This window comes from Thermobia domestica, chromosome 5 (genome assembly GCF_964235325.1).
Source record: "Thermobia domestica chromosome 5, izTheDome1.hap1.1, whole genome shotgun sequence".
In the NCBI taxonomy this organism is placed as follows: domain Eukaryota; kingdom Metazoa; phylum Arthropoda; class Insecta; order Zygentoma; family Lepismatidae; genus Thermobia; species Thermobia domestica.
The window spans coordinates 266239075-266254788 of NC_137458.1; positions in this window are offsets into that span (position 1 = coordinate 266239075).

Sequence of the window (15714 nt, forward strand, 5' to 3'; positions counted from 1 at the left end):
ATAATTTACATATATTTATTAACATTTCTTCGTGAATCTCATTCTATATCTCCGGTGACCCCCCCCCTTACGAATTAAGAACTAATTCACTTATTTGAAGGACAGAGCGTATATCTACCATATATATGAGTATGAAAGTGCGCTCGATAGTGCATCAGGTAGAAAGAGTCATTGAATTGGAGCCATAATTTACATATATTTAATAACATTTCTCCGTGAATCTCATTCTACATCTCCGGTGACCCCGCTTTGAATTAAGAACTAATAGACTTATTTGAAGGACAGATCGTATATCTACCATACATATGAGTATCAAAGTGCGCTCGATAGTGCATCAGGTAGAAAGAGTCATAGAATTGGAGCCATAATTTACATATATTTATTAACATTTCTTCGTGAATCTCATTCTATATCTCCGGTGACCCCAGTTTGAATTATAAAGTAAACAGCGTATTTCAAGGAGAGACCGCATATCTACCACATATATGAGTATCAAAGTGCGCTCGATAGTCCATCAGGTAGAAAGAGTCATAGAATTGGAGCCATAATTTACATATATTTATTAACATTTCCTTGTGAATCTCATTCTATAGCTCCAGTGACCCCCCTTCGAATTAAGAACTAATACACTTATTTAAAGGAAAGAGCGCATATCTACCATATATGTGAGTATCAGAGTGCGCTCGATAGTGCATCAGGTAGAAAGAGTCATTGAATTGGAGCCATAATGTACATATATTTACTAACGTTCCTTCGTGAATCTCATTCTATATCTCCGGTGACCCCCACTTTGACTTCAAATGCAAACGGCGTATTTCAAAGATAGACCACATATCTACCATATATATGAGTATCAAAGTGCGCTCGATAGTGCATCAGGTAGAAAGAGTCATTGAATTCGAGCCATAATTTACATATATTTATTAACGTTCCTTCGTGAATCTCATTCTATATCTCCGGTGACCCCCCTCGAATCAAGAACTAATTGACTTATTTGAAGGACAGAGCGTATATCTACCATATATATGAGTATCAAAGTGCGCTCGATAGTACATCAGGTAGAAAGAGTCATAGAATTGGAGCAATAATTTACATATATATATTAACATTTCTTCCTGAATCTCATTCTATATCACTGGTGACTCCCCTTCGAAATAAGAACTAATAGACTTCTTTAAAGGGCAGAGCGTATATCTACCATATATATGAGTATCAAAGTGCGCTCGATAGTGCATCAGGTAGAAAGAGTCATTGAATTCGAGCCATAATATACATATATTTATTAACATTTCTTCGTGAATCTCATTCTATATGTCCGGTGACCCCAGTTCGAATTAAGACACAATAGACTTATTGAGAAGACAGAGCGTATATCTACCATATATATGAGTATCAAAGTGCGCTCGATAGTGCATCAGGTAGAAAGAGTCATTGAATTGGAGCCATAATTTACATATATTTATTAACATCTCTTCGTGAATCTCATTTTATATCTCCGGTGACCCCCCTTCGAATTAAGAACTAATAGACTTATTTAAAGGACAGAGCGAATATCTACCATATATATAAGTAGCAAAGTGCGCTCGATAGTGCATCAGGTAGAAAGAGTCATTGAATTGGAGCCATAATTTACATATATTTATTAACATTTCTCCGTGAATCTCATTCTATATCTCCGGTGACCCCCCTCTGAATTCAAAAGTAAAAAGCGTATTTCAAGAAGAGACCGTATATCTACCACATATATGAGTATCAAATTGCGCTCGATAGTGCATCAGGTAGAAAGAGTCAAAGAATTGGAGCCATAATTTACATATATTTATTAACATTTCTTCGTGAATCTCATTCTATATCACCGGTGACTCCCCTTCGAAATAAGAACTAATAGATTTCTTTAAAGGACAGAGCGTATATCTACCATATATATGAGTTTCAAAGTGCGCTCGATAGTGCATCAGGTAGAAAGAGTCATAGAATTGGAGCCATAATTTACATATATTTATTAACATTTCTTCGTGAATCTCATTCTATATCTCCGGTGACCCCCCCTTACGAATTAAGAACTAATTCACTTATTTGAAGGACAGAGCGTATATCTACCATATATATGAGTATGAAAGTGCGCTCGATAGTGCATCAGGTAGAAAGAGTCATTGAATTGGAGCCATAATTTACATATATTTAATAACATTTCTCCGTGAATCTCATTCTACATCTCCGGTGACCCCCCTTACGAATTAAGAACTAATTCACTTATTTGAAGGACAGAGCGTATATCTACCATATATATGAGTATGAAAGTGCGCTCGATAGTGCATCAGGTAGAAAGAGTCATAGAATTGGAGCCATAATTTACATATATTTATTAACATTTCCTTGTGAATCTCATTCTATAGCTCCAGTGACCCCCCTTCGAATTAAGAACTAATACACTTATTTAAAGGAAAGAGCGCATATCTACCATATATGTGAGTATCAGAGTGCGCTCGATAGTGCATCAGGTAGAAAGAGTCATTGAATTGGAGCCATAATGTACATATATTTATTAACGTTCCTTCGTGAATCTCATTCTATATCTCCGGTGACCCCCTTTCCAATTAACAACTAATTGACTTATTTGAAGGACAGACCGTATATCTACCACATATATGAGTATCAAAGTGCGCTCGATAGTACATCAGGTAGAAAGAGTAATAGAATTGGAGCAATAATTTACATATATTTATTAACATTTATTCGTGAATCTCATTCTATATCTCTGGTGACCCCCCTTACGAATTAAGAACTAATAAACTTATTTGAAGTACAGAGCGTATATCTACCATATATATGAGTAGCATAGTGCGCTCGATAGTGCATCAGGTAGAAAGACTCATAGAATTGGAGCCATAATTTACATATATTTATTAACATTTCCTCATGAATCTCATTCTATATCTCCAGTGACCCCCCTTCGAATTAAGAACTAATACACATTTTAAAAGAAAGAGCGTATATCTACCATATATATGAGTATCAAAGTGCGCTCGATTGTGCATCAGGTAGAAAGAGTCATTGAATTGGAGCCATAATTTACATATATTTATTAACGTTCCTTCGTGAATCTCATTCTATATCTCCGGTGACCCCCTTCGAATCAAGAACTAATTGACTTATTTGAAGTACAGAGCGTATATCTACCATATATATGAGTATCAAAGTGCGCTCGATAGTACATCAGGTAGAAAGAGTCATAGAATTGGAGCAATAATTTACTTATATAAATTAACATTTCTTCCTGAATCTCATTCTATATCACCGGTGACTCCCCTTCGAAATAAGAACTAATAGACTTCTTTAAAGGGCAGAGCGTATATCTACCATATATATGAGTATCAAAGTGCGCTCGATAGTGCATCAGGTAGAAAGAGTCATTGAATTGGAGCCAAAATTTACATATATTTATAAACATTTCTTCGTGAATCTCATTCTATATCTCCGGTGACCCCCCCTTTGAATTCAAATGCAAACGGCGTATATCAAAGATAGACCACATATCTACCATATATATGAGTATCAAAGTGTGCTCGATATTGCATCAGGTAGAAAGAGTCATTGAATTGGAGCCATAATTTACATATATTTATTAACATCTCTTCGTGAATCTCATTTTATATCTCCGGTGACCCCCCTTCGAATTAAGAACTAATAGACTTATTTAAAGGACAGAGCGAATATCTACCATATATAGAAGTAGCAAAGTGCGCTCGATAGTGCATCAGGTAGAAAGAGTCATTGAATTGGAGCCATAATTTACATATATTTATTAACATTTCTCCGTGAATCTCATTCTATATCTCCGGTGACCCCCCTTTGAATTCAAAGTAAAAAGCGTATTTCAAGAAGAGACCGCATATCTACCACATATATGAGTATCAAAGTCGCTCGATAGTGTATCAGGTAGAAAGAGTCAAAGAATTGGAGCCATAATTTACATATATTTATTAACATGTCTTCTTGAATCTCATTCTATATCTACGGTGACCCCCATTCGAATTAAGAACTAATAGACTTATTTGAAGGACAGAGCGTATATCTACCATATATATGAGTTTCAAAGTGCGCTCGATAGTGCATCAGGTAGAAAGAGTCATAGAATTGGAGCCATAATTTACATATATTTATTAACATTTCTTCGTGAATCTCATTCTATATCTCTGGTGACCCCCCTTACGAATTAAGAACTAATACACTTTTTAAAGGAAAGAGCCTATATCTACCATATATGTGAGTATCAAAGTGCTCTCCATGGTGCATCAGGTAGGAAGAGTCAGAATTGGAGCCATAATTTACATATATTTATTAACATTTCTTCGTGAATCTCATTCTATATCTCCGGTGACCCCCCTTCGAATTAAGAACTAATACACTTTTTAAAGGAAAGAGCGTATATCTACCATATATGTGAGTATCAAAATGCGCTCGATTGTGCATGAGGTAGAAAGAGTCATTGAATTGGAGCCATAATCTACATATATTTATTAACATTTCTTCGTGAATCTCATTCTATATCTATGGTGACCCCCCTTACGAATTAAGAACTAATAAACTTATTTGAAGGACAGAGCGTATATCTACCATATATATGAGTAGCATAGTGCGCTCGATAGTGCATCAGGTAGAAAGAGTCATTGAATTGGAGCCATAATTTACATATATTTATTAACATTTCTTCGTGAATCTCATTCTACAATCCGGTGACCCCCCTCCCATTTAAGAGCTGCATGCCTTATTTGAAAGACTTAGCACGTATCTACCACATATATGAGCACCAAAGTGCGCTCGATAGTGCATCAGGTACAAAAAGTCACAGAATCCTAATCATAATTTACATACATTTATTAACATTTCTTCGTGAATCTCATTCTATATCTCCGGTGACCCCCCTTCGAATTAAGAACTAATAGACTTATTTGAAGGACAGAGCGCATATCGTCCATATATATGAATATCAAAGTGCGCTCGATAGCGCATCAGGTAGAAAGAGTCATAGAATTGGAGCCATAATTTACATATATTTATTAACATTTCTTCGCGAATCTCATTCTAAATCTCCGGTGACCTTCCTTCGAATTAAGAACTAAGAGACTTATTTGAAGGACAGAGCGCATATCTTCCATATATATGAGTATCAAAGTGCTTTCGATAGCGCATCAGGTAGAAAGAGTCATAGAATCGGAGCCATAATTTACATATATTTATTAACATATCTTCGTGAATCTTTTTCTATATTTCCGGTGAGCACCCTTCGGATTAAGAACTAATAGACTTATTTGAAGGACAGGGCGCATATCTACTATATATAGGAGTATCAAAGTGCGCTCGATAGTGCATCAGGTAGAAAGAGTCATAGAATTGGAGCCATAATTTACATATATTTATTAACATTTCCTCGTGAATCTCATTCTATATCTCCAGTGACCCACCTTCGAATTAAGAACTAATACACTTTTTAAAGGAAAGAGCGTATATCTACCATATATGTGAGTATCAAAGTGCGCTCGATAGAGCATCAGGTAGGAAGAGTCAGAATTGGAGCCATAATTTACATATATTTATTAACATTTCCTCTTGAATCTCATTCTATATCTCCAGTAACCCCCCTTCGAATTAAGAACTAATACACATTTTAAAGGAAAGAGCGTATATCTACCATATATGTGAGTATCAAAGTGCGCTCGATTGTGCATGAGGTAGAAAGAGTCATTGAATTGGAGCCATAATTTACATATATTTATTAACATTTCTTCGTGAATCTCATTCTATATCTCTGGTGACCCCCCTTACGAATTAAGAACTAATAAACTTATTTGAAGTACAGAGCGTATATCTACCATATATATGAGTAGCATAGTGCGCTCGATAGTGCATCAGGTAGAAAGAGTCATTGAATTGGAGCCATAATTTACATATATTTATTAACATTTCTTCGTGAATCTCATTCTATATGTCCGGTGACCCCCCTCCCATTTAAGAGCTGCATGCCTTATTTGAAAGACATAGCACGTATCTACCACATATATGAGCACCAAAGTGCGCTCGATAGTGCATCAGGTACAAAAAGTCACAGAATCCTAATCATAATTTACATACATTTATTAACACTTCTTCGTGAATCTCATTCTATATCTCCGGTGACCCCCCTTCGAATTAAGATCTAATAGACTTATTTGAAGGACAGAGCGCATATCGTCCATATATATGAGTATCAAAGTGCGGTCGATAGTGCATCAGGTAGAAAGAGTCATAGAATCGGAGCCATAATTTACATATATTTATTAACATATCTTCGTGAATCTTATTCTATATCTCCAGTGACCCCCCTTCGAATTAAGAACTAATACACTTTTTAAAGGAAAGAGCGTATATCTACCATATATATGAGTATCAAAGTGCGCTCGATTGTGCATCAGGTAGAAAGAGTCATTTAATTGAAGCCATAATTTACATATATTTATTGACATTTCTTCGTGAATCTCATTCTATTTCTCCTTTGACCCTTCTTCGAATTAAGAACTAATAGACTTATTTGAAGGACAGAGCAAGTATCTACCACATATATGAGCAACAAAGTGCGCTCGATAGCGCATCAAGTAGAAAAAGTCATAGAATCCCAATCATAATTTACATATATTTAGAAACATCTCGTGAATCTCACTCTATATTTCCTGTGACCCCCCTCCCATTTAAGAACTGCATGCCTTATTTGAAAGACATAGCACGTATCTGCCACATATATGAGTACCAAAGTGCGCTCTATAGCGCATCAGGTAGAAAAAGTCGTAGAATCCTAATCATAATTTACATATATTTAGTAACATCTCCTCGTGAATCTCACTCTATATCTCCAGTGACCCCCCTCCTATTTAAGAACTACATGCTTTATTTGAAAGAGATAGCACGTATCTACCACATATATGAGCAACAAAGTGCGCTCGATAGCGCATCAAGTAGAAAAAGTCATAGAATCCCAATCATAATTTACATATATTTAGTAAAATTTCTTCGTGAATCTCATTCTATTTCTCCGGTGACCCCCCTTCGAATTAAGAACTAATAGACTTATTTGAAGGACAGAGCAAGTATCTACCACATATATGAGCAACAAAGTGCGCTCGATAGCGCATCAAGTAGAAAAAGTCATAGAATCCCAATCATAATTTACATATATTTAGTAAAATTTCTTCGTGAATCTCATTCTATTTCTCCGGTGACCCTTCTTCGAATTAAGAACTAATAGACTTATTTGAAGGACAGATCATATATCTACCATATATATGAGTATCAAAGTGCGCTCGATAGTGCATCAGGTAGAAAGAGTCATAGAATAGGAGCCATAATTTACATATATTTATTAACATTTCTTCGTGAATCTCATTCTATATCTCCGGTGACCCCCCTTTGAATTCAAAAGTAAACGGCATATTTCAAGGAGATACTGCATATCTACCATATATATGAATATCAAAGTGCGCTCAATACTGCATCAGGTAGAAAAAGTCATAGAATCCATTCATAATTTACATATATAATTATTAACATTTCTTCGTGAATTTCACTCTTTATCTCCAGTGACCCCTCTCCCATTTAAGAACTACATGCCTTATTTGAAAGACATAGCACGTATCTACCACATATATGAGTACCAAAGTGCGCTCGATAGTGCATCAGGTACAAAAAGTCACAGAATCCTAATCATAATTTACATACATTTATTAACATTTCTTCGTGAATCTCATTCTATATCTCCGGTGACCCCCCTCCCATTTAAGAACTACATGCCTTATTTGAAAGACAGTGCAAGTATCTACCACATATATGAGCAACAAAGTGCGCTCGATAGTGCATCAGATAGAAAAAGTCATAGAATCCTAGCCATTATTTACATATATTTAGTAATAATTTTTCGTGAATTTCACTCTATATCTCCAGTGAGCCCCCTCCCATTTAAGAACTACATGCCTTATTTGAAAGACGTAGCACGTATCTGCCACATATATGAGTACCAAAGTGCGCTCGATAGTACATCAGGTAGAAAAAGTCATAGAATTCTAATCATAATTTACATATATTTAGTAACATTTCTTCGTGAATCTCACTCTATATCTCCAGTGACCCCCCTCCCAGTTAAGAACTACATGCCTTATTTGAAAGACATAGCATGTATCTACCACATATATGAGCACCAAAGTGCGCTTGATAGTGCACAGGTAGTAAATGTCATAGAATCCTGATCATAATTTACATACTTTTATTATCATTTCCTCGTGAATCTCATTCTATATCTCCGGTGACCCCCCTTCATATTAAGAACTGGATGACTTATTTGAAAAAGAAGGCACATATCTACCACATATATGAGTATCAAAGTGCGCTCGATAGTGAATCAGATACGAAAGATCATAGAATCGTAGTGACAAAATATATAAACTTATTACCGCTTTTTCGTGAATCTAATTCTATATGTCCTGTGATTACGCTCCAAAATCAGAACGACTTGCCTTATACCAAAGACAAGGGACATATGTATTACATATATGAGTATCAAGGTGCGCTAAAATGTAAATCAGGTACAAAAAGACAGAATCAGGTACAAAATATATACACTTACTACCGCTTCTTCGTGAATCTAATTCTATATCTCCGGTGACTACTTTGATTCAAGGGAGGAATAACAGTGGAGAACTACATGGGAACTCTGAACTATTCAACTTATGCGTACCAGGAGATTGATAATTCCTCAAAATTTAATTTGTTTCCCTCAAAATCAAAATTTATTATAAAATATATTTCAAATTGTATTAACATGTACGGAGTAAATTGTTATTCATTTTAATATTTATTAGTTCTGTGGTTGATTGTTGGATTGTCACCGACAAAGGTTGCCACTAGTTAATTTTGTTGGCAACAATTATACTCACATTAAAGTCTTTGCAATTTTGATTAATTTCGGTTATTGCGTTTAATTTTTCTTCCAAAGCTTAAGTAAGATAATAACGTCATAGAAATAATACTAGTGACTCTAGTGGTCAACTCTTTCCCTTGGGAAAGGTAAATTTATGTATTTTCGATTTGATCTGGCCTGTGGCTTTTGTTATACCGTATATATTTTGTGAGCTCTATCAAGATTATTAGTGGAAAATAATCTCGAAATATGTACTGATGATACATCAGAAGATACGCTGTAAACAGAACGTTGAGAAATAGTTCCAAAGAATGGAGAAGAAATCTAAGAAGTACTGTGATCGTAAGTACAATTTAATTATTCTATGTATTATTATTAAATTTAGCTACACATGGTACATTACCTTATATTTATACGGTAGAACTTATAATTTTCTCTTACTTAAAATATTCTAAGTAGATGAAAAATGGAACTAAAATTGTCAAATCATTGATAGATTAATTCTAGTTGACAGAATAAACTCGGGAACACTACAGCCGGGGTGTAAGTTTATGGAATGTTCGAAAATCTGAGGAAAACATGTTGTATAGAACAGTAGTTTCCAATCCTTTAATTTGCTTTTAATCGTTTACTTTGAAGGTATACAACTAAAATTTACACACCTCCATATTTTAGAATAGGGCAAAAAAACAGTAATATCTGTAGGAAGTTATACAGATTGAATTAAAAGGTTCGAGGCACCTTTTTATTTTGAAAGCAGAGAATATTGGCAAAACTGTTAATGGGAGATGGTAGTAGAGAAAATCACTTGTGGAGTACGTGGTGACTGTGATAAACATCTTGAATAAAAATTCAAAATTTCAAATGAAAACGGCGGCACGCCATATCTCAAGTAGCACCAAAGTAACCATAGGAATGTAAACAAAAAGCCTACGTGCAGTTAGCCTCTTCACGCTAAATTTAAAATTATTTTCGTGTCAATCGTTTGGTCAGGTACGATCAATAATTTCTAACGTTTGATCAGCTTTACGAACATAAATAACTCTTATATTCATATAGCTTTATGAAGCTATATTTAGTAGGAAGGCAAACTACGCTCCCCCCCCCCCTTCTCTACGGCAGATTCAAAATTTTTCGATGCTAATTAATTTATCTTCATTTGACCAGGTGTGATCAACAATTCGCAATGTTTGATCAACTTTACTAAAGATTAGAAAAGGAGGAACTAGTTCCCATGCACCCAAGATTCAATTCTTTATTGTGTCCATTGTTTGATCATCATTTGATCAAGTATGACAATCTTAGCTTTGAAAATGTTACATAAGGAGTTTTATTGCTATCATTCGGTTGCATTAGGAATTATCGGATTTATTTTAACGATTAACTTTTACATCTCTTCTGATTTACGAATATTTAAATCGCGATTATCTTCTTAAGGTCAATTAGTGATATTTTAAATCATTTTGAACCAACTTTATATATGGTTAGTCTTGTTACATGGGAATAATTGAGACCAGAAGCAGTATACAGGCTAAGTCCAAAAGAATCTTGGCCGACTCCTGATAAACCACGTCTTTCAGCAAGGTGAATTGTGGCAATCCGATACCCACATGAGGAAATCTTCGGTTCAGTGTGAAAGCTTCCATAAGGGCCAGCACTCTAATCAGTGAAATGTGTTTTGCTAATTTTTATTCAATGTGAAAGTACCTAACTTTATTGCTAAAAAGGAAAAGGCGTTTATTTTAAACAAGTCACCATTACAGTTTTCGTATTTGAATACAACACTCATGAAAAGTCATGTTAAAGCGCGACTTACCCCTGAAAAAGAATATTTATCTGTTTTTAGTTTCTCGTATTCCCCAAAGTACATGCGGAATTAGTGCAAGTGCCTTCCACTCGCATTACCTAGGTATAAACGGCTACGATCTTTGTACTAGCACATGTTTCGGCTTCCAGATCTCAAATATTTATCTTTCAGCCTAATTCTATGTATGAATCCGAAATTTCAAATCTAGATAAGGGGCACCAAAATTCAGATTATTTTTTAGTAAGGCAAGGATTTGATCTTTAGTGTAGAATGAAGGAAACAAATAGACTTGTCAATATTCGACTTAATTTTCTGTTTTCTTCTTCACTGTCAGGACTTTGTGAAATTACTTTCGGCGAATTTTTGATATTCAAGTTTATCACAATTTGGGTGGGATGTGGGTTTGGATAAGAATCAAGATCTGAGATCCGGATTTCGGATCCAGATCCGAATTTGGGACCCAGATCAGAGATCCGGATCCATATCCGAGATTCGAGATCCGGATCCAGATCCGAAATCCGAGATCGGGATCAAGATCCGAGATCCGAGATCCGGATCCATATCCGAGATTCAAGATCCGGATCCAGATCCGAAATCCAAGATCGGGATCCAGATCCGAGATTCCAGATCCGGATCCAGATCCGAAATCCGAGATCCGGATCCGGCCATCCCTACTCCACACCAGGGCCGTGCCGTGGGGGGGAGCAAGCGGGGCGACGACCTCTGGCGCCGAAATAAGAAGGCGAAATAATCAGGAGAAAAAGGGGCAAAAGATAGGAAAAAATACTTGGAATATGTTGTGACAGTTGCATCATCACCATTTTATTTAATTTTTAAATAAATCTTTTTAATTCAATTTTGCATATAATTATGAACAACGTTAGTGAACATCATTGTTATTTTCATTTTTGAGTGTTTAAAGAAGCAAAGAACATTCTTTATTTTCCTTCACTCTCCGAGAGTAAGATGTTTTTTTTTTTTTTTTTTATTCTGTATACCTGTCGTCGCGGCGAGGACACTTGAAAGACCCTTCTATTGTCTCTTAATACCGCTGCCTAAACCACATGCGTAGAAGATCACAGACAACAGAGGACCCTGCGAGAGCCCAAGAAAGAAGAACAAAACAGCTTTTAGCATCTTTTTGTGAAATTGACAAAAATAATAAAGTCTGAACACATTGAATAGAATCCAAGTAGAAAATAATCTCTGCGAATTTGTCAAAATCACAGCATAGACCATATGTCGCCACGCAGTACCAAGATTAGGGCTACGATTCTATGACTCTTTCTACATGATGCACTATCGAGCGCACTTTGATACTCATATATAAGCTAGATATGCGCTCTGTGCTTGAAATATGCCGTTTACTTTTTAATTCAAAGGTGGGTCACACGAAATATAGAGTGAGACTCACAAGGAGATGTTATTAAATATATGTAAATTATGATTAGGATTCTATGACATTTTCTACCTGATGCGCTATCGAGCTCACTTTGGTACTCATATATGTGGCAGATACGTGCTATGTCTTTCAAATAAGGCATGCAGTTCTTAAATGGGAGGGGGGTCACCGGAGATATAGAATGTGATTCACGAAGAAATGTTAATAAATGTATGTAAATTATGATTAGGATTCTGTGACTTTTTGTACCTGATGCACTATCGAGTGCACTTTGGTGCTCATATATGTGGTAGATACGTGCTATGTCTTTCAAATAAGGCATGCAGTTCTTAAATGGGAGGGGGGTCACCAGAGATATAGAATGAGATTCACGAAGAAATGTTAATAAATGTATGTAAATTATGATTAGGATTCTGTGACTTTTTGTACCTGATGCACTATCGAGTACACTTTGGTGCTCATATATGTGGCAGATATACGCTCTTTCCTTTAAATAAATCTATTAGTACATAATTCGAAGGGGGGTCACCGGAGATATAGAATGAGATTCACGAAGAAATGTTAATAAATATATCTAAATTAAGGCTCCAATTCTATGACTCTTTCTACCTGATGCTCTATCGAGCGCACTTTGATACTCATACATATAGTAGATATACGCTCTGTCCTTTAAATAAGTCTATTAGTTCTTAATTCGAAGGGGGGTCACGGGAGATATAGAATAAGATTCACGAGGAAATGTTAATAAATATATGTAAATTATGGCTCAAATTCAATGACTCTTTCTACCTGATGCTCTATCGAGCGCACTTTGATACTCATATATATAGTAGATATATGCTCTGTCCTTTAAATAAGTCTATTAGTTATTAATTCGAAGGGGGGTCACCGGAGATATAGAATGAGATTCACGAAGAAATGTTAATAAATATATGTAAATTATGGCTCCAATTCAATGACTCTTTCTAGCTGTTGCCCTATCGAGCGCACTTTGATACTCATATATATATATTAGATATACGCTCTGTCCTTTAAATAAGTCTATTAGTTCTTCATTCGTAGGGGGGTCACCGGAGATATAGAATGAGATTCACGAAGAAATGTTAATAAATATATGTAAATTATGGCTCCAGTTCTATGACTTTTTTCTACCTGATGCACTGTCGCGCGCACTTTGATACTCATATATATGGTAGATACTTGCTCTGTTCTTCAAATAAGTCTATTAGTTCTTAATTCGAAGGGGGGTCACCGGAGATATAGAATGAGATTCACGAAGAAATGTTAATAAATATATGTAAATTATGGCTCCAATTCTATTACTCTTTCTACCTGATGAACTATCGAGCGCACTTTGATACTCATATATATGGTAGATATACGCTCTCTCCTTCAAATAAGTCTATTAGTTCTTAATTCGAAGGGGAATCACCGGAGATATAGAATGAGATTTACGAAGAAATGTTAATAAATATATGTAAATTATGGCTCCAATTCTATGACTTTTTCTAGCTGATGCTCTATCGAGCGCACTTTGATACTCATATATATGGTAGATATACGCTCTGTCCTTTAAATAAGTCTATTAGTTTTTAATTCGAAAGGGGGTCACCGGAGATATAGAATGAGATTCACGAATAAATGTTAATAAATATATATAAATTATGGCTCCAATTCTATTACTCTTTCTACCTGATGCACTATCGAGCGCACTTTGATACTCATATATATGGTAGATATACGCTGTGTCCTTCAAATAAGTTTATTAGTTCTTAATTCGAAGGGGGGTCACCGGAGTTATAAAATGAGATTCACAAAGAAATGTTAATAAATATATGTAAATTATGGCTCCAATTCTATGACTCTTTCTACCTGATGCACTATCAAGCGCACTTTGATACTCACATATATGGTAGGTATACGCTCTGTCCTTCAAATAAATCTATTAGTTCTTAATTCGAAGGGGGGTCACCGGAGATATAGAATGACATTCACGAAGAAATGTCAATAAATATGTGTAAATTATGGCTCCAGTTCTATGACTCTTTCTACCTGATGCACTGTCGAGCGCACTTTGATACTCATATATATGGTAGATATACGCTCTCTCCTTCAAATAAGTCTATTAGTTCTTAATTCGAAGGGGAATCACCGGAGATATAGAATGAGATTTACGAAGAAATGTTAATAAATATATGTAAATTATGGCTCCAATTCTATGACTTTTTCTAGCTGATGCTCTATCGAGCGCACTTTGATACTCATATATATGGTAGATATACGCTCTGTCCTTTAAATAAGTCTATTAGTTTTTAATTCGAAAGGGGGTCACCGGAGATATAGAATGAGATTCACGAATAAATGTTAATAAATATATATAAATTATGGCTCCAATTCTATGACTCTTTCTACCTGATGCACTATCGAGCGCACTTTGATACTCATATATATGGTAGATATACGCTGTGTCCTTCAAATAAGTTTATTAGTTCTTAATTCGAAGGGGGGTCACCGGAGTTATAAAATGAGATTCACAAAGAAATGTTAATAAATATATGTAAGTTATGGCTCCAATTCTATGACTCTTTCTACCTGATGCACTATCAAGCGCACTTTGATACTCACATATATGGTAGGTATACGCTCTGTCCTTCAAATAAATCTATTAGTTCTTAATTCGAAGGGGGGTCACCGGAGATATAGAATGACATTCACGAAGAAATGTCAATAAATATGTGTAAATTATGGCTCCAGTTCTATGACTCTTTCTACCTGATGCACTGTCGAGCGCACTTTGATACTCATGTATATGGTAGATATACGCTCTGTCCTTTAAATAAGTCTATTAGTTTTTAATTCGAAAGGGGGTCACCGGAGATATAGAATGAGATTCACGAAGAAATGTTAATAAATATATGTAAATTATGGCTCCAATTCTATGACTCTTTCTACCTGATGCACTATCGAGCGGACTTTGATACTCATATATGTCGTAGATATGCGGTCTCTCCTGTAAATACGCCGTTTACTTTTGAATTCAAAGGGGGGTCACCGGAGATATAGAATGAGATTCACAAAGAAATGTTAATAAATATATGTAAATTATGGCTCCAATTCTATGACTCTTTCTACCTGACGCACTATCCAGCGCACTTTGATACTCATATATGTGGTAGATATACGCTCTGTCCTTCAAATGAGTCTATTAGTTCTTAACTCGAAGGGGGCTCACCGGAGATATAGAATGAGATTCAGGAAGAAATGTTAATAAATTTATGTAAATTATGGCTCCAATTCTATGACTCTTTCTACCTGATGCACTATCGAGCGCACTTTCATACTCATATATATGGTAGATATATGCTCTGTCCTTCAAATAAGTCTATTAGTTCTTAATTCGAGGGGGGTCACCGGAGATATAGAATGAGATTCACGAAGAAATGTTAATAAATATATGTAAATTATGGCTCCAATTCTATGACTCTTTCTACCTGATGCACTATCCAGCGCACTTTGATACTCATATATGTGTTAGATATACGCTCGGTCCTTCAAATGAGT